This window comes from Panthera leo, chromosome A1 (assembly GCF_018350215.1).
Source record: "Panthera leo isolate Ple1 chromosome A1, P.leo_Ple1_pat1.1, whole genome shotgun sequence".
NCBI classification, from domain to species: Eukaryota; Metazoa; Chordata; class Mammalia; order Carnivora; family Felidae; genus Panthera; species Panthera leo.
The window spans coordinates 56,029,956-56,049,479 of NC_056679.1; the positions used below are offsets into that span (position 1 = coordinate 56,029,956).

Consider the following 19,524-nt stretch of genomic DNA (forward strand, 5'->3'; position numbering starts at 1 on the left):
TCTTGTGAAAGAGAGCAATTCTGTGATATATAATTAAATATTAATCCCCGAATATATTTAATTTAAACAACTGTTTTATATCTAAAGGACTGTTGAGATTTTACACATACCAAATAAGAATAATTACTAAGTAATTAAGTTTGATTCTTTTAGAATTTAGCCAAAGCTTATTTTAAAAATCTAGGAGTTACTTGAAAAATAAAAGATTTTTAGTGGGAGCGGAAAATTGAGACCACATTATTTTTAATTATATTTACTGAGAAAGTTAATGGCTTTTTAAAGTGATGTATGGATATTTAGGTAAATAGTAAAAGTTTTGTTCACTATTTTAGGTTATTTTACCTCTAATTCACAGAATATCATAGCTGTTTGAAGGTGAACATGTAAGTGTTTGTATTTGTAGTTTGAGTTTGCACTGAGATTGTAAAAAATTTAAATTGTTATAATGTTTAATGTTGCCATAAATATGAATTTAGTAATTGTGTAGCCTTAGTCAAACACCTGAGTTTCACATTTTCAATATTCTGGAATTCTGAATGTAATAAGTTGAAAGTTAAAATATTAGTAAATTATTAATAAATTAGCAATACTATTTTGCACTACCCTGACTGTATTTTCAGTAGAGTGCATAAGAATGCATATGTTTAGGGGCGCCTGGGTGGCTCAGTCGGTTAAGGTGCCGACTTCGGCTCAGGTCATGATCTCGCGGTCCGTGGGTTCGAGCCCCGCGTCGGGCTCTGTGCTGATAGCTCAGAGCCTGGAGCCCGTTTCAGATTCTGTGTCTCCCTCTCTCTGACCCTCCCCCATTCATGCTCTGTCTCTCTCTGTCTCAAAAATAAATAAACATTAAAAAAAATTAAAAAAAAAAGAATGCATATGTTTAAATAGGTTAAATACCATAAAAATATTTGAAACTAATTTTCCTTTAATTGAAGAGGAAAGTTCACAGACATTATCAATTCTTCGTCTTAACAATTGTATGAAACATGGTAAATTTTATTAGTTGTAAGTTTTTTGAGGGAAAATATTTTTCCTGTCTTAGTTGCCAATCTATGCTTGCATCTAGCAAATTTCCCAAAGAAACAGTGGATGCTCAGAAATCTTTGCTGAATAAATAACTGAATGAATTATTACTATCTTCATGATATAAAAGAGATCACTATGCCCTTTGTAAACTACCAGAAATCTCATAATTAGATATTCATTTATCTATCCTGTGCCTTTAAGTTTCAAAATGAAAGACAGTATCTGTTAATCATTTCTGAATCTTGATTCCCAAGCTTGACTCTTGGTAAATAGCTTTCTGGTGCTAGGGGGAAAAAACATATGTTAAAACAACCAAGTCATTAGCTATTTATACATCTTTATTTGTCACTATTTTCAAATAATTTGTTATTCCTAAAGAGAGTTTCTAAAATAAAACTTGACGAGAAAACCTGACTTTCACTTACTGAATTGTGACCTAAAGGACCATTATTTCTGTTTTCCCTTTTGGGATAATATATCTAAATTTTCACTCAAAGAAAGTAAAATTAAAAAAAGAAAACCTAAGCTACAAGACTATATATATATATACATATATATATATATATATATACACACATATATACATATATATATGTATATATATACACATATATACATATATATATATATATATATACACACACGTGTATATATATACAATGAATTATTATTATGAAAGAAAAACTAAGCTACAAGACCATATATATATATATATACATATATATATATATATACACACACACACGTATGTATATATACAATGAATTATTATTATGAAATTATTTTTAAATTGTCAGAGAACTTGATGAATAAAAACATTCAAATCATTAAAAAAGAATAATTGTAGTAAATTACATGTCCTTGTTTTGTACTTTCTTGATTAATTGTATATATATAAATCGAAGACATGCCTGGAAGGTAAGAGAGTAACTGAAATTTCCTCATCTTCCAGGGCTGAATACCTTATTTGAATGTATATGTAACAGGGCATTATTTTATTATTTTATTTTTTTAAATGTTTATTTATTTGAGAGAGAGAGCAAGAGAGCAAGAGACAGACTGTGAGCAGGGACAGGCAGAGAGGGAGACACAGAATCTGAAACAGGCTCCAGGCTCCAAGCTGTCAGCACAGAGCCTGATGCAGGGCTCAAACCCATGAACCGTGAGATCATGACCTAAGCAGAAGTTGGATGTTCAACCAACTGAGCCGCTCAGGTGCCCCTGTAACAGGGCATTATTAAAAAGTTATTTTCACTCAAAAGGTCAGCAATTATGAATATGAGCAACAAATTTACTCTTCTTGGAATCAACCTGATTGGATGAGTACACAGAAAATAATTGACCACTTCTGTTTTTCCTTGGAACCACCAACCTCCTTGTCTGTGAACTCAGGTACTACTTTCTAACATGAGTTACTGCTGGCAATCATCAACACAATCAGTGCTCATTTCTCAACAGTCCTATCAAATTTTATACTGTGTAATCTTTTATCACAAAACACCCTTACATTTATCAATCAAATACATTCCAATGTGCCACCAAAGAAAATAACATATACTATTGTTCTTTAATGAAAAGTACATACTCTTTTTCATTAGATATTCTTGACTTTCGGGACGGTTGCCAATGTCCCTCTTTACTGTGAAAAATGCTGCCATCCACAGACACTTATACCAATTGTGATTATATAACCTGTCCCTGGTTCCCACAAACACAGTGAATCAGAATGGAATTGATGTATGCCCACTGCTGAAGCCATGAGATTCTCTAGAACTTGGAGTGGGACTTAGAGCAAGCAAACACTATCTCTGCTGGTATCTTGCATGGTAAAGACAAAAACCTCAAAGTTACATAGAGATCCATTAAGCTGCCAAATGCAGTAAAAAGCATACACGATGGGATATATGATAGATACTGTGTTTTTACATTTTGTAGAGTAAAATCTATGTTGAGTGTTTCATATAATTTCTTTGTTATAGAATAGTGCGTGGAATTAAGAAAATTATTGGCTTTTTTGTTGGACGAGTATATAGTGGGACAGTGATCTTCAAAAGTCAAATCATTTGAGTAACTTAGGAAAGTGATTGGAATTGAAAATGTACACTTTAAGGGCACCTGGGTGCCTCAGTCGGTTGAGCATCCAACTTCATCTCAGGTCATGATCTCCCAGTTCGTGAGTTTGAGCCCTGCATCAGGCTCTGTGCTGACAGCTCTGAGCCTGGAGCCTGCTTCAGATTCTGTGACTCCCTCTCTCTCTGCCCCTCCCCCACTCATGCTCTATTTCTCTCAAAAATAAATAAACGTTAAAAAAAATTTAAAAAGGAAATGTACACTTTATGTTGCCTATCATATTTCAAATTAAAAGCTAGCTCTTATGCAGCAGAGAACAAAGATTATTTGTGAAACCATGACTATTCCCAAGACTTCCTTCTCTGTACCCACTACCAACACACTCACCTTCACTTCATATGGAATCTCAGCAAGAAGGGAAGGGCTACCTGGATATAATTAATTATAGATATCTTACTGTATTATTGGAGTTACTCTAAAAATCCAAGGGCACAATGTGACTTTAGGTCTAAGTGTTTTGCACCAGAGACGAGAAATAATTAGTTAATTCTTGTAAACTGAGCAATTCTAGCAACAGGAATCAAATAGCAATACACAGGCTTTTTGTTTTTTTGTTTTTTTGTTTTTTTTTTTTGGAATATGCCTGTAACAGGTAATTATCAAAGGAAACAGGAATTTAACAGTATATAAGAATATGGAGGAAAACACAAGTGTGGAGACTTAAACTATCCTTAGAGGTAAACTTAAGCCCTTTTCTGGCCAGTGGCCAGGGGGCACAAGAAGGCAGAATGTGTTGTCAAATCCCTGGGGCAGCTGTGGGTGAGGAATATCACCTGAGCACTCTAGATGCCTCTCTAGAGCATGAGCCCAGGCAAGGGCACCCGCTGCAACTGCTTCTCTGAGGGACTTGCCAACCTTTCCAACCCCAGACATTGCCACCAGGACCGGAACGGAAATAACCTTCAAGCTGCCTTTTTGGTTGTCAGCACCATCAGGAAAGCTGATGGGACCCATGTGTGCAAAAGCATGCTTGCCTATTCTCCATGGATGAGGAGGACATCATGCCCCCTATCAGTACCTCTGCCACTCGGACACTGCCGTTTGGTCACCTCCCTGCACTGTGAGTCCAGCATGACCCCACTCTCCACTTTCTCACTGTCTGACGCAAAGGATGTGCAGGGGCCACTGCTGTTTGCAGAGCAGCCCCCAAAGAAGCCCTGCACCAGCTGTACTGCAATGTGTTCTAGGACCCTGTGACATCACATGTGGGCACATGTTCTGTCAAAGGTGAGCCATGCAGTTGTTTAAACCTAAGATGAATTAGAAGTTAATACTTACAGTTTTAAGGAATTATAAAAATAAAACAAAATTACAAAAAAAAAAAAAAAGAAAGAAAGAAAAGATGAGCCATGCAGGCACAGAAGTGTCCCCTGATCAATACCAAGCTGATGGTGGTGGTGAACATTGTTATGGCAGAGCAGATCAAGGAGCTCTTCATCCATTAAGCTCAGTGCCTGGAAGGACCACAAGGGCAACCTTGCCTACAGACCTGTGCAGTGCCTCAAAAACCCCAGCTGCCCGCCTTTACTTAAGATGAACCTGGAGGCCCACCTCAAGGTGTGTGAGCATAAGTGCCCCACCCCAAGAACAGGTACATGGTTCGCCAAGGCCCAGGACACATATGGTATATACCTGGAAACTTGTTGCTTCCAGGGCTTGAAAGAATTCTTGCAGCTGACAAAATACCACTTCCAGAAATGCACATGGTACTAGTGTGGAAGATCCAGGAGATGCTTTCCTGTGCTCTGTGCTTGGCAAGCTGCAGGAGAAGCTGGTGAAGAGCATCAAGATCAAGTGTGATGTCTTAAATGAAATCCAGAGCAAGTTCAGCAAGGGTGTCATGGAGTTTCATAGGGGTGTGACCACGTTGAATGACCAGCTGTCTTGCATCAGTGCACGTCTGAACATGGGAATCCTAAGGATCCCATGATCTTCAGCAGATCTTCCATTCAAAGGACTCTTCCTGGGCCCTGTCTGGTGTCTTTGCTTCCATTCCACAAGTTACCTGCTCTTCAGTGCCTTCTCCAACAGGAACATCAATATGTGGGACACATGTATCACCTATAAGTGCCAGAAGACACTGGAGGACCGTAATGGCATTGTGCTGGCATTCCACATCCTGGGGTGCAAGCTCTATAGCAACACAGAAGACTGTGCCACAATCTTGTGAAACATCTTGTAGAAGATGGCATGACAGCAGTGTGAATGCTGGTTTTCTTAACATGGCATGCTCTTCAGAGGCTCCCTGAAGGCCATCAAGGTCTGCAACATCTTGGGCACCCAGCTGAAGTTGAAGAAGCTCATGGCCCTCAGCCATTGGGTGTGGGCCCTGATAGTCACCCAGAGGCACCTGTATAGTGGCTCCTACCAATGAAAATCTGGAACATCTAGACCCTCAACTGTATCCATAGCCTACAGACATTTGGCAACAACATCTATACATGTGATAAAACACTACATTGTCCATGGCACATAGAACTTATTCATGTGGGGAGGGGGCATGGACCTAAGGAGCAGGTGTGGACCCTGACAGTCCACAGGCACTGTGTACGCCCTTGAAGCCCTACCAGACCCAAGTCTTAAGCCCCTGCTATAACCAGTCCCTCAGGGTCTGAAGTAAAAGCAGCATGATCTGTACATAATTCCTGCTGTGTCTCCAGGGTGCAACATGACTGTGATGGTTTTGTCCTAGGGCTGACTCTTCTCAGGGACTGTGGGCTGCACTGTGAAGATTTGGCTTGCTTGCTGACAGGAAATCCAGACTGAGTGTTGGCTTCTTCTGAGGCAGGCTGGCCACATGGGTAGTCTCAGCATCTCTGCCAGCTTTGTGGGGATAGGTGGACAGGCTCAGCCTGCCCAGTAGTGCCCTCCCTGCTCTACACTCAGCAAGCTTCCTTCTGCTTGGTCCTGCCCTCAATGCTGACAAAACAATGCCCAATCCCTCTCTCCAGGTGCCAAGTTGGATGCTCTCCTTGCCCCACCTCTGTCCCTACCTCAGATGGACTGAGGGTTCTTTTACTGTTTTTAGACTGTATATAGATTTGATTACTTCCTGATTGAAATAAAAACCTCACAGAATATGAAAAAAAGATGTACTAAATTTAATCTGAACAAAAATTTAGAATTGGGTTTAGTTAGACAAAGTGTTCATCAAGGTTGATCAAACCACAAGTTAATGTTTATAGTATTCTTTTGAGGTGTTTGCCTGGGCATGGAAAAAAAAATAAAGTGAAATAGATGAGTTGCTGATTTGTGTGAGACATGATTTTAGTGTGGAAATTTAAAGTAATTTTTTAGTCTTTAATATAACAAAGATGATACGTGTCTACAAATATGAGAGTAACAAATATACCATGGTCATTTTTACAGCCTTTGGTCTTAAAATATGTTATGTATGTGGTGCATTCATATGCTTTTCAATCATATCATCTCCCTAATATTGTGCAGTAGAAGCATGTTGCAAATCTAAAGTATAGTGGAAAATATGTATTTGATATTAGAGATTGATCTGCTAATATTCGTACAAAGACTGCATTTAAAATATACACTTATCGCAAAGGTGGCATTTTACCAATTTATGAGTTTCCAGTTGTAGTTGGCAAAGCTCACAGCCTGACCTAATCAGCACTTTAAAGTTGTATCCAATGAAATCCAACATAGGCATCTGTGATAGCTTCAGCAGTATGTGTGGAATTATTTCTGGGTTATGTTTTCTTCTGCATGGTTTAAATCTAAGAGCTATTACACAAGAATTCAGTACCAAAAAAAAAAAAAAGTGATTCTGATCAACTCTCTGCTCTTATAAATCCCACACAGTTGGGAGAGAAATGGATGTTGTACAAAAGATTCAAATGACAACAGCTGCAGACAAGCTGTGCATCTGGCACATTCTGACTCTTGTTATAAGCACATAGTACAAGTGACAATTGCTTTCCCTTAATCCTGTGATTGTGGTCTGTGCAATTTGAATCATCTTTCCATAACTTTTGGACCTCCTACAGACATCTATGTCCCAAATTTCATCTTTCATTGCATTACATCATGGTATTGTAGCAGTGTGCCATGACCCTATAAATTGATATTTTATATGCTGCCTCTGTATGCACTTAATACTGATAAAAAGAAAATTACTCATAACAGTAATAGGGTGAGACAGACAAATAAGACTTATTTAGAGGTATAACAGCCACACTCAATTTTATAAATGTTGATATTTTTTTCTTGTTTCAAGTCACCAAATATTTATTATAGCCTACACTATGGGAGATAGCAAAAATGTAATCCCTGTATTCAAGGGAACAAAGCTTGCACATGAAACATTTAAATGTAATCCAGCACAGTACTTCTGTGCTAAGATATTTGGTGCAAATTTTACGTTTTATAGATATTCTGAAACGATGCAACTAAGGGTATTTTTCAGGTAAATACACCTGCCTTTATGGTGGCATTCTCTTAGCCAGTCACGGTAGCTGCATGTACTGAGCACATACCATTTACCAGACACTACATATTCACTCATTTAATTATCCCAATTACTGTGGGGGTCATTTAGTACTCTTAGACCATTAGGTCACAGATGAAAACAGAGTTTGAGGAAATTAAATATGTCTCATTGTTCCTTGCACTAAATTCAGAGAGGATTCAAGACCAGGACTCTATGATTCCAGAATTCATTTTCTTAAGCCTTCACTATCTTGGCTAATCAGGTGCTATTATGCATAATATGTGTTTTTTTCTTCTTCACCACCTTTACTGAGATATAATTGACATATGGCATTGTGTAACTTTAAGGTGTACAACATGCTGGATACACTTATATATTAAAATACGATTACTACCATAGTGTGAGTTAACACCTCCATCACTTCACATAATTTCCATTTCTTTTCTTGTCTGAAAGCATTTAAGATCTACTCTCTTAGCAACTTTCAAGTATATCATATGGTATTGTTATCTACATCACAATGCTGTGTATTAGATCCCCAGAACTTAACAACTGGAAATTTATATCCTTCTACCAGTATCTCGTCATCACCTCCCCACATACACACCCACCCACACCTAAACCGCCCATCCCTCATCCCTTCCAGGCCCTGATAATCACCATTCTAATCTCTGTTTCCACAAGTTTCGTTTTTTTTCGTATATTTTTTAAAAATTTCTCAATATCCATAGAGAAATTTTGCAACATGGGACATTTTCAATGTCTGGAGAAGGTTTTGTTTTCATGACTGGAGGAGGAGCTGTTCCTGCATCAGGTGAATAGAAGCCAGAGATCCTGCTAATCCTCCTGCACTGTACAGTACAGCTGACTCCCTTCAACAAAGATTTATTCTGCCGAAAGTGTCAAACAGTGCCAAGGAGACCTTAGGTAGGTCACTCTTTGTTGCAGAAGGGTATCTTGTGCACAATTGCTTGGTTAGCCTCTGACCCCTACACATTACATTGCATTAGCATTCCCTCCTCCAGTTATGCCAACCAAAAATATCTGCACATGTTAACAAATATCCCCTGATGGTGGGGTGGATAACATCTTTGTTTGACAGCTACTGCCTTGGAGTAATTAGCTCATAGAAAACTGAGGAAGACAGAGAACTAGGCTTGCCCAGATAGCCATATTTCATGTAGCTAAAAGAGGAGCAAACAAGGTTCTTTCCTGAAACAGAGCATCAGGAAATTAATTTTGCCTAGGTTGGTTCATGGAGTCTTCACTATAATCTGGCTGTAAAATAGATTTTAAGGACGCATAGGGTAATATCAGTCATGTAGGAAAAGGAAAGTCATTTGACTGAAAGGGAGAAACTTGTGCAAAGTCCTAGCAGACAATGAAAAATGTGACAAATGCAGGAAGTGAGAGCATGTTCATGCACTCATCAATAGAGGGAGAGCAGGTGTGATGGTTAACTTTGTGTGAGGGTGTTTCTGGTTAACATCTGAATCAGTAGATCCAGTAAAGTCAATTGTCCTCCCTGATGTGAGTGAGCCTCATACAATCAATTGATGACCTGAATAGAACAAAAAGGCTAAGTAAGGGGAAATTTCTGCCTTATTGCTTAGGCTGGGACATTGCACCAGCTTTCAAACTTCTACTTAAACATTCTTTTTCCTTGTGTCTTGAGCCTGCTAGCTTTCGGACTGGAACTTATATCATCAACTCTATTCTTCTCAGACATTCAGATTCAGACTAGTGTTACACATCTATTATCCTGGGGTTCCCAGTCATAATCACATAATCATGTGAGCCAGTCCCTTATAATAAATCTCTTTAAATCTCTCTCTTTTTCTTTCTCTTTCACTATGTATATATTATATGTATACATATATACACACATATATATGTGTATACACATATATAATATGTATATAATATATATGTAATAACTACAAGTAAGGTGAACAAACACACTTCCTATTGAAGTATACACATTCTATTCATTCTATTTCTGTGGAGAACTATGGCAATAAAGGAAGTGTGAGGTCATGTAGCAGAGAGACCAGGTTGGAGAATGAGGCTGGAGTCAGACTCCTCAGGACTCATGTAATAAACTGAGACATTTTAACTTAATTGTTTAGTCTCTCTTTGTTTTTAAGTTTATTTATTTATTTTGAGAGATACAGAGTGCATGCATAAGCTGTGGAGGGGCAGAGAGAAGGAGAGACAGAATACCAAGAAGACTCCGTACCACGCAGCTAGATACGGGGCTCAAACTCACTAACTTTGAGATTATGACCTCAGCTGACATCAAGAGTTGGATGCTTAACTGACTCAGCCACCCAGGCACCCTAACTTAATTTTTGAATGATATTCTAATATATCCTAAAGGAAACATGAGCTACTTTAAAATTTTGTTATGTTTGTTATTTTCCATGTGCTACCTGCCAAAATGACGAATCCCAATATTGGGTTAGATATGCTTGTTCATGAATTTATTGGTTTGAGGAAAAGGGTTTTGTTAACAGTGTAGAGTAGAGCCAGGTTGGGATAAGCTGGGGGCTGACTGAAAAGTCCTTTTGCTGGAAATGAGCCGAGAGATGATAAGGATAGGCACAGGTTTCTAATCATAGAATTAAGGAAGGACAGTTTAGGCAGCAGGAACAACACATAGGGGATATAATAAAGAGCAATATTGGGGTAACAGTAACTCTTCCCCATTCAACAATGTGTCATACAATCTACTCTTTGTATCCCAACATGGCTTCAAAGAGGTCATATTTATGTTTCATTTTCCCAAGAGCAAAGATTGCTTGAGAACGTTAACAATATGTCTGTTTTCTTCACTTAAATATTTTCAGTTTCTAAACCACTTAAGTCACATATAATTTAAACACATAAAACATCTATCCCCTTCTACTTTGTTCTTGGTACCAAATATGAGTTTAAAAGAGCTCCCCTACCCCCAAGTGAATACACAGGTTACTTGTTTCTTACATACAACAACCAGCTACAGTTAAGTATTTAAAAGAACACTTATTTGGAGGGCCAGATTTATTCGCCCCTTGAAAAAAATTATGAAACTTTGATAACTAGACAAATTATTATCTGATATTATCCATATTTCTCTCCATGAGCTACATAACACATGTCTAGTAAGAAAACAAACACAAGAGCTAAGAGTTAGCAAGCAAGAAGGTTTTCTTTTTCTCTGTATTTTATCTAAGTTGAGTGAGTCCAATAAAACCTTCGAGGCAATCATTCCTGAATTATTATATGCTCCCCACTACACCCTGGAGACACATACACTGACAGAAATACAGGTGGCTGTGGAGCACTTCACTTAATTGGACCAATGTTATGAGCTAACATTAAGCTCTAGTATGACAGAGATTGTTTTGGCAATTCAGAAAATCTAGGATTTTTACTGACAAGTAAGTAAATAACTGTCTGAATCACGTTCTTCATGATCTTTAGAATGGTTCCAGGCAAAAATGGGAATTAAAAGTCTGTCTTAGCAGTTCTCACCTCACCACCTATCAAACTCCTTTTGGTGGAAAAGACTTAAACTGATCTGTTTACAAATGTGCACGATTGAAAATCAGTGTGTTGCTTCTCTTAAGTATAATGTTTTTTAACCTTATTTGTAGTTATAAGTAAAATGTTCTGTTCAGTTTAAAAGACTCATGCTTTCAAAGTAGGTAGGTTAAACATTGAGCTGGCATAGATACCTTTCAGCCTCCCCTATCACTCTAGCTTCTGCCTTCAGGCCAACCACAGAACAGTGGCTTACCACTTAAGACACAGGTGAACCATGATAGAATGTTACAGAGATATTATAGAAAAGAGGGGAGAAAGAAAAGAGAGTAGTTAGACTTTGAAGAGCGGTTAGTGCTCCTGGGAAGTTAGGTAGAAACCATAGTTATGCCCTCCTGCATTCATCTTTTATTTTGAGAATGTCACTGATGGCTGAGATTTGTGCTATGTTCGTGGATTGATGGATTGACCCTACTTGATTTCAGAGCAGGTATGGTATGTTGCTGAAATATGTATTTTTCATTTTATACTTTCTTCTGAATTATGATTCTCATAAATCACATTTCAAAAGGCACGTTGTTTATGAAAAAACTATATATAGATATAAACTATAGTTATATATATATGTATATATATATATATATATACAATAATATATATATATGTATTACTGAAATCATGTGGGAATATAAAAGTTTAATAAGTTTAGTCACAACATTAGTAATTCATTCTCATATACAACAGAACCTGAAAGAATGTCATTTCAGGCTGAATTTGAGAACCAAATAACAATGCATTTAATGCTGATCCATGGTCTATCTCTGACCAAAGAGGAGAAAATATCCTCTTACAGTGCACCAAAGTTTTGTATTTTTCCATTCTTTATAAAAGCTGACATACCAAATAAAGTTCAATCAGGAAATGCAAAAGAAATCAATCAATTTTACTTTTACAGGGACTATGAGATAATGTCAACACTTCCTCATTCCCCTTGGCTAAACTGTTTTGAATGTTTAGCTAATTTAAATGTTAATGCTGTTGTCCAATAGAAAGAACCAAGGCTCCATTGAGAAAGATCTGAATCTAGGACTGGGGCAGGAAATGTAAAAGATGAACCATGAACATTTTCTTGTGCTACGAGTGAAGAAGTGCTTAAGACCAAACAAACAAACAAACAAACACCACAACAGATGGGACTATGTCAAAGGGACACAGAAGTTAAGTGAAAAAGCTTCCAATGTCCAAAGTCAGAAAGAAATTAGCAACAAAGTGAATAAAGTATTATCAAATTATAACCTACAGTATAAATGAATGTCTATAGATCCATACTGATATAAATAAATAATTGAGTAAATGAATGAGGAGTAATAGACAGATCTACTATGAAGAAAAATTCCAAATAATTTGGATAGATACTTCCCTATCAAAGAGATGGAGTGCAAATTCTTACACCTTGAGTGAAGACCACATGTAGTGACATCATTCCAAAAACATGGTATGCACACAGGGGGAAACGGGTAACTGCACAGTGGAGAAATTTGCAAATGTCAGCCAGATGGTCAAGTTTAATATGAACAGTGATAAATTATGCTGATGTACGTACCCTTGATATGATGTGATGAGAATATTACCATGCTGCAATGGTCCTTCATCGCAAAATCATAGCCCCAGTTAAATCATGAGTGAAACATCAGACAAATCATAATTGAAGCCCATTCTTCAAAATACCTGACAAGTACTCTGCAAACTCAAAAACAAGAGAAGACTGAAAAGTTGCCCACAGCCAAACTGAAATAGAAGGGGACATAATGATACATCATGGGACCTTGTATAGAATCTTGTACCTGGAAGAGGACAGGGGTAAACACTATGGAAATGTGGTCATATTGTTGACTTAATGCATTGACATTAGTTCATTAACTATAACATGTCTTACTAAGGAAAACTAAGTGTGAGGTATATGGAAACTCTGGACTTTATTTTCACTTTTTTTCCGGAAAAAACTAAAATATTCTGAAATAAAAAAAAGTTTATTAAAAATTAAAATGTAATTACATTTTAGTTCCTCAATCATAATAACCACAATTGAAATGCTCAATATCCACAGGTAGCTGTGACTATTGGATGGCACAGATACAGAACATGGCCTTAACTGCACAATTATACCTTGTGCAGTATACCTTGTGCAATTATACCTTGTGCAGTATACCTAAGACTGGGCAGTCTTATTCTAGACTTATTTTTCAGTTTATTTCGTCCCTCTTTTCACTAACCCAACCTCCATAATGAAGTTTAAAGTTCTAGATCTAGGGATGAAAATACTAGAAGATATATGCCTGATCTTCCTTTGCTGTTTCCACATTTCAGATATTTACATTTAGTACTCTTACAAATTCGAAACATTTGGTCTTAAGTAATTATTGTCCCCCAAATTTTTAAAAGTGTATTTGGTGTCCAAAAAATATTATGAAGGGAGGATAAGATTCCAAAAGTACATTTAAATACCTTTCCATTGGTTTCTTGGGAATTTGACAAATACTGTGGCTTTCCAGATCATGAAGCCTCTGAGAATTTTGCTTATGGCACAGAACTGCAAATCTTTATCTGGAAGATTTTGTTAGAAAAAAATCTGACTGCAATAGTGTCCATCATGTTTATTACAGATAAAAGATTTCCTACATCATCCTGAAATAAAATCTGGTACCATATATGATATTAACACAAATGGCCACAAGCATTTTTAATGCATGCAATCTGGATGTAGCATTCCTAGTGTAACTGAAACCCAAAGCTCCCATCGTTTCTGAATATGTTTCTTCAGGGGATTTAGAGGAATTTCTTTAGAAGAAATTTCTTTAAGGGAAAATTTGTTTTCATCCCTACAGCAGGAATAAAAACAAAGAAATGAAAAAAAGGGGAACCTGGGTGGCTAAGTTGGTTGGGTGTCAGACTATGGCTCAGGTCATGATCTTATAGTCCTGAGTTTGAGCCCCATGTCAGGCTCTGTGCTGACAATGTAAAAGATGAACCATGAGCTTTTACAAGCTCAGAGCCTGGATCCTCCTTCTGATTCTGTGTCTCCCTCTCTCTCTGCCCCTCTCTGTAAAAAAAAAAAAAAAAAAAAAAAAAAAAAAAGGAAAACACTGTAGAAATGTATAGATTTGTTTACTCTATTTCTAAATCAATAGAAGTCAGAACAATCTTTTAATTTATACTGAAAACAATAAGTTCCCTACTCTACATAAAAGCAGTATTTTCCATTAAAGTATTATTATTATCAGGAATAATCTGTCACTTTAGACTATGGATTATTTTCAGTGTAAAATTTTCTTTAAGAATCATTCTTAAAATTGCTTATTTTCTTTCACAGAGGTTCACACTGTCACATGACAGCTTTCTTATAATTCCAGAAATGGTGTGGTTGTTTCCATTAAATTAGAGTAATTTGCTATAAATTAAATAAGAATTATTTTCATATATTTAAATAAACTTCTGACTAAAATATTACAATTCAATACTCTGTAAAATTTATTATATCACCACAATTCCACTTATAGCTATCTTGTATTGGTTTTGAGCCTTCTATTTGCTGAAGGGTATAGGACATTTATGTATCTTGGTAATTAATGATTAAGCTTAATTGGGTCATTACTGTGGCACATTCCAGTTTGTACCTGTCTGGTGAATTGCAGGACTTGCTTCTTAACACGTGTCTGGGATTTCCTGAAAAGTTCCTGGAAGAGAATTTATGCTAAAAGAAAACTTGAGCATGTATAATTTGATCCAGTAAAAAGGTCTCACACCTTACAAAAGGCACAGGAGTCATCACATACAGTCTTATCTTCCCCTCAGAAATATGCCTAGCTTAGCTCCATAAACAAGTTAATAGATCCTAGAGAAAGGACCATTAATTAAATTGGGAACAGCTTGGGGCACCTGGGTGGCTTAGTCGGTTAAGTGTCCAACTTCAGCTCAGGTCATGATCTCACAGCTTATGAGTTTGAGGCCCATGTCAGGCTGTGTGCTGACAGCTGTGTGTCTCCCTCTCTTTCTGCCCCCCCCCAGAAATAAATAATAAAACATTAATTTTTTTTTTTTAATAAATTAGGAACACCTTCCCCCCCAGCCAAATTCTCGAAGACACTTGGTAGGGTAAGGACTTGTTTCTGTATTCTTTAAAAGTCATCCAAAAGTCATTGTTTGTGGACAAGATTCCAGTTCATTCACTGATGGTGGTAGTGGGGTGACGATGGAAAGCAGTGACTTTAACGTCTGTGACAGTGAAGGACTTGGAGAGACAGGGAAGACACAGCAGTGATAGCTAGTAGACAAGCTACAGGAGCTAGTAAATGAAGTTTTGGGATTATAAAACACACCCTGGGACATCTTAGAATACTTGGAACGAACTTTGAAATGAAAGGAAGTCCCTGTTTCAAGTGAATATCAGTCACTGTTTATGTATTATGTTGTACACCCTCTAGTTGGTGAAGAAAACAAAACTGATATATAGAGGTAGGGTGATATAGGATGGTTGTGTTTTGAACCAGAACATACTGAACACATCTGATACCTTATGGTGTAGGAAAGCTGATTTTATAGACCTGTTTTTTAAAGTGTATTTATTCATTTTGAGAGAGAGCGTAAAAGGGAGGAGCAGAGAGAGAGGGAAAGAGAGAAAATTCCAAGCAGGGTCTGTGCTGTCAACACACAGCCCAACGTGGGGTTCAATCCTACAAACCACACGATAGTGACCAGAGCCTAAATCAGGAGTTGGATGCTCAACCAACTGAACCACCTAGGCACCCCTGATTTTTTAGGCTTTCTTAACATAAAAGAGTTAATTCATGATTCCAGTGCACCTTTATTTTCACCACTTATAGTTTCTTAAATGAGAAAAGAATACAGAGTTTCAACACACTAAATTTCCATACTAAGATTGTTCTGCTTCTCTTTTCATACATAATGATCTAAAGATCAGTTACTTTTGGAATTCAAGGAAATAAAGGTGAAATCAGAAGCAGGGCCCAATATCACAAATTGCCCCATCGTACCTTTACTTCAAAACGGTTCCATAGGATAAAATATATTCCATCTTTTCCTTCTGATTTAGTAAAGGTATATGACTTTCCTGTCAGAACCTTACAAAGGAAATGAAATTGTTGATATAACCTAGTATGCCCCAACTGGATATAATAGTGCTTTAACTTGAATTTTTGGTCTTTTCTCTTATTTTGTATGACTTGAAAATTTTCATTCTCAATTTGTCACCCACATGGGAGAGAGGAAAACTAAAGAGTGCTGAAACACTGGGCTTATTTTCATTATCACAACAGACATTCAGTGGGATTTCTGTGACTCTCCTTCCTTTATATCCTTTACTATCAGGGATCGTTATCAAGCCCAGGTTAACTTTTTCAGGGAAGATAAGGAACAAGTGGCTGTTTTCTATCCATGGAAAGTTGAACATATAATCAGTGATTCGACAATAGAATGATACAGGCCCATTTTAGCAGATGATTTATACACAACTGAAGGGGGTGGGTGGGTGGTGATGTCTGTAAGAAATAGATGCCCAACTGGTTGTGATTTCAGTCACTGTTCTATCAACCCATGATTTTAAAGGTCAAGTAGGGAGTCATATTGTTTTTCAATATATTTTCATGTTTGAATTACCTGCTAGAATGTGCAAAGAAACTGTTACCTAAAGTTTACTTTTTTCTTTTTTCTTTTTTTTTCTTCTTTTTTTTGAGGTTAAAAGGATACACACAAACCTCCAAATGTTTTGTTGTTGTTGGTGGTGGTGGTGGTAGTTTGCATCTTGTGTTTTTTTAAGGAGGTAGTGAGTGTTGTTCTCTCACGTTCATAATATGAAGAATAACATTTTATAATGAAACAAGAAACTTAGTGGTTCGATTTCCCTTTACTTTTATATTATTTTTTTCTCCTACCTAGGACTTCTTAAAGGGGGAAATAACATATATAGTAAGGACAAAATAAATCCATTTAATTTTTATGTGAAGAGTTAAGGACTACTGTCATTCACAAGCCTTATGGTCATGAAGAAAGTCATTTTATCTGTGGGCACTTACTTTATTTTCATCTAGTGAAAATTAGTGCACGTATCAGTTTTCATCAGTTGAGTACCAAGTTAACTTTGTAAACAACAGTGCTTGTAGTATATAAAGATTAATACCACAACTGACACACTGGCTCCAAAGAGAAGACCTTCAAATACATTTTCTTTTGCTCTCTTTCAAGGTTATAAAAATTACCTAATTACTTCCATTTTCAGTTCCAATACATAAAGAGTTTGGACATGTCATTACTCCTCCCTTGGGCACAAGGCAAACTACCACTCTGAGAGTTGGAGACAGGTGGATATAGAAAGTCATGGCTGGGATCTGCTTATCTAGAGCAGAAGCTGCTGGAGCCATAAACTGGTAGAGACACTTAAATGGTAATGTTGAAGAATAACAGAGGCTGAGTGTGCTCTACTATGAACAGGAGAACCAAATGAGAACCTCAGCATTGGTGTGGGGAGAAGCTCTCAGTTTCTTGGGCTTTGCCTCCTGCAACTCATGGTGAAGAAACTGAGAACCATGTACTCATGAGTCTTCAGGGGAGTAAAAGAATAATCCTTGTGATACATGTGCAGGTTCTTCTCCATAGTAAAAGGCTACTCTTCATGAGGGAGAAATTTTTCCAGAGACTTTCCCCACAGATGTAGAAGTGTACTTCTCCCACTCCAACCCCATTTATCCTTCATATGTCACCAAGAGGGAGAAAGACAGAAAGCCGTGCGATAAGAAAAATGTGTGAAGCCCAGAGACATATGCCCACTAAAGTCTGTGGTTTAATTGGAAGATAATAGGATAATCTTCTTCTCCCAAACATTTGCCAGTACACCGACAGGACTCCAGTATAATCATAGTGGATTACAGCTGAAAGAGTTGCAAGAGGCAGACTTAACGTGAGAAGCAATTCTTAGCAAAGGCCGAAGTCAAGAGGAGACAAAAACGAGGACGCTGGAGAAACTTGAAGTCTCTGATACTGTAACTACAACAACATGAAGAAGAACAACACTCAACTTTTAGCAAGATTAACATAAATCCCCACACTGGCATTCTCTATTTACCAGTTCCTATACCAGATACATGTCCAGGTTTCAAGGAAAAGTTATGATGCACACTAAAAGACCACACAACACACACACACACACACACACACACACACACACACACACACACACTGTCTGAAAGTGCAAAGCCAGCACCAGGACCAGCCTCAGATACAAAATAAATGCTCAAAGAGGGAATTTAAAATAATTAAAATGATTATGCTTAAGGTTTATAGTAGATCATGCAGATAGCATACAAAAATAAATGGGTACTGGGGCACCCGGGTGGCTCAGTCAGTTAAGCATCTGATGTCAGCTCAGATCATGATCTCACGGTTCGTGAGTTTGAGCCCTATGTCGGGCTGTCTGCTGTCAGTGCAGAGCCTGCTTCAGATCCTCTGTCTCCCTCTTTCTCTGCCCCTCCCCCACTCATGTGTATGGGCTCTCTTCCTCTCTCTCTCAAAAATAAATGAACATTAGAAAATACTTTTAAAAAAAGAATAAATGGGTACTACATGTAAAGAAATTAAAATTCCATGAGAGTCAATAGGATATATTAGAATTCAAAAAAACACTGTAACAAATGAACTGTGTCTCTTACGGGCTTATCAATTGCTGGATCATATGATAAGAATATCTTCAGTTTCGTTAGAAACCTCCAAGCTGTCTTCCAAAGTGGCTGTACTGTTTTGCATTTCTACCCAGCAGTGAATGAGAGTTCCTGTTGCTCTACATTCTCACTTGCTTTGGCTGTTGTCAGTGTTCCTGAATTTGGCCATTCTAATATTTTTGCACTAGTGCCTCATTGTTCTTACTGGCATTTCCCTAGTGAAATATGATGTAGAGCATCTTTTCTTCTTAATTTGCCATCTAAGTGTCTTTGGTAAGAGGTCTGCAAAAGTCCTTAGATTTATTTTTTTATTTTTTAAATTTATTTTTTATCCTTTTTTAATGTTTTTATTTTATTTTTGAGAGAGACAAAGCACAAGTTGGGGAAGGGCAGAGAGAGAGGGAAACACAGAATCTGAAGCAGGCTCCAGGCTCTGAGCTGTCAGCACAAAGCCCGATGCAGGACTTAAACTCACAAACTGTGAGATCATGACCTGAACCGAAGTCGGACACTTACCGACTGAGCCACCCAGGCACTTATGAAGTCCTTGGACCTTTTTTAAATCAAGTTTTTTGTTTTCTTATTGTTGAATATTAAGAGTTCTTTGTATACTTTGGGTAACAATCCTTTATCAGATTTGTCTTTTACAAATATTTTCTCCCAGCTTGTCTT

At 37.3% G+C, this 19,524-nt stretch overlaps 1 pseudogene; it reads left to right on the forward strand.

Moving 5' to 3' along the window:
• The first annotated feature begins 3,957 nt into the window (after positions 1–3,957).
• Positions 3,958–6,005, forward strand: LOC122229386 (annotated as a pseudogene).
• Positions 6,006–19,524: the final 13,519 nt, after the last annotated feature.